This window comes from Aplysia californica, unplaced genomic scaffold (assembly GCF_000002075.1).
Source record: "Aplysia californica isolate F4 #8 unplaced genomic scaffold, AplCal3.0 scaffold01916, whole genome shotgun sequence".
NCBI lineage: Eukaryota > Metazoa > Mollusca > Gastropoda > Aplysiida > Aplysiidae > Aplysia > Aplysia californica.
In genome coordinates this window covers 20,137-21,860 of record NW_004799186.1, presented here as the reverse complement: position 1 = coordinate 21,860, position 1,724 = coordinate 20,137, and the positions used below count along the sequence as shown (strand labels likewise).

General features: G+C 47.7%; 1 protein-coding gene across 1 annotated transcript in view; it reads left to right on the top strand.

The window, feature by feature from the left end:
- Positions 1-1,393: 1,393 nt before the first annotated feature.
- LOC101864506 overlaps positions 1,394-1,724 on the top strand; it is a 7,267-nt gene continuing 6,936 nt past the window's right edge. Inside the window, exon 1 of the mRNA XM_005113313.3 lies at positions 1,394-1,663. The gene's annotated coding sequence lies outside the window, so the exon portion shown is untranslated. The remainder of the gene's footprint in view (positions 1,664-1,724) is intronic.

Genomic DNA, 1,724 nt, shown 5'->3' with positions numbered 1-1,724 from the left:
CATGTTCCCGACAGCTGGGGGAGAAATCGGCATGTTCCCGACAGCTGGGGGAGAAATCGGCATGTTCCCGACTGCTGGGCTATGTTCACCTTTTTTCTTAAGGTGAGGCTGTTTGTTTTTTTGAGGTTGGGGGGGGGGCACCTTTCATGTTCTTTTTAAAAACACCTTTCATGTTCTTTTTAAAAACACATTTCCATGTGGATTTTACTCACTGTGAAAACCGTTGATCTCAGGACCAAAAAACCCAGTAAATCTGCGATATTCTGGGACCTCAAGCTGTGGAAGTCACCAAACTTTGGCGGCCATTTTCTCGCTAATGTTACCTCTGACACCAGGCCACCCCCACCTCCCTCTGTCGCCAATATCTTGGCTTCTGTTCTGGACAGATTGGCATTTTCTCTTCAAAAGCAAGACAGACAAACACGTTCCAAGGTCATATCATGACTCCATTTGCCCAAAAATTGACGAGCGGGTGATTTGACCACGACGGCGCACAGTTGTTGTTGTCCTCGCTTCAGAAAGCACCGAGCGGCCAGCGGTGTCGCTTTGTTGTCCCAGGCAGTGGACACTGGTCAACTGGTCAGTTTCTCACCGCCCGCTCCGTGCCGTAGTCTCCCCACTCAGTGCCGTAGTCTCCACACACGTCTGCCCACTGCCTCACGAGGCTCCCAGACATCCAGAGCAGTCCTCAGAATTCTGCAATTTTCTCCCAGAAGTTCTGGAGTCGGGCATACAGCATACAGCCACACACTGTTACAAAGGGGCGTCAAAAACACTTACTTAAAAAAACAACCTAGATTTCATTTCTAGGTCCTGTAGTTTTGTTTGCAATTCATGTGTAGTTGACAGTGGCACGACTTTCCCCCCAGTGACGGTTATCACAATTCTTCAATCTGTGACGTGACTCGTTCTGAGGAGCTGTGTCGTCATCAGTGAACCCTTCTGATCATCTGTTCACATCCGCCCTCGCCAGCTTCCTCGTTCAAAGTGGAATTCGTTTAGTTTTTTTGTGTGTGTTGTTTTTTGGTGGTTTTGTTGTTGACAACAGTGCCATTGTGAGGGAGGTCATTCAACTTGACGGAGTCTGGGTGGGAAAAGGTTGACTGTAGCATCATTGTCCTGGAGAGACGGTCGGTCTGAACGTGGACTTTGATCTGAGGTGCTTTAGATTGTGGTATACATTTGTACATGCGTACAAGTTTCCAGGACCGACAGTGACTTTGCACGATGTCTTTGATCTGAAGTGTTTTAGGTTGTGGTATACACAAGTTTCCAGGAGAGACAGTCACTTTGCATGTGATCTTTGCTCACAGACGTTTTCGATTGTGACACACACGTTTCCAGAAAAGACTGTCGCTTTGTTCAGTGTTTGGTAGAACTTCAGACATCTGCTACTCTTATATGACCTGATTGTGTTGCAGGTACCGTACAACTCTGACTACAACAAACAAAGATTGGATTGAGACATTCGCAGCGAGGAAGGATCGAGGGCGGTGTAGACCTAGTGCTTCACGTCTGTACGTGTGTGGTGTTTTCATGTGTGTGGACTGTAGATAACCAGGACGACAATGATGACGATGATGGTGATGATGACGACGATGATGATGATGATGTCTTGTGCTTTGTGATGAGACAGTTGTAGCTTGGGTGTTGAACGTTTCAGGTCAGTGCTGTGGGTGGTTGGCGGGTGCTCTGGTGTGGTTTGCTCTATTCGTTTCCCCCCC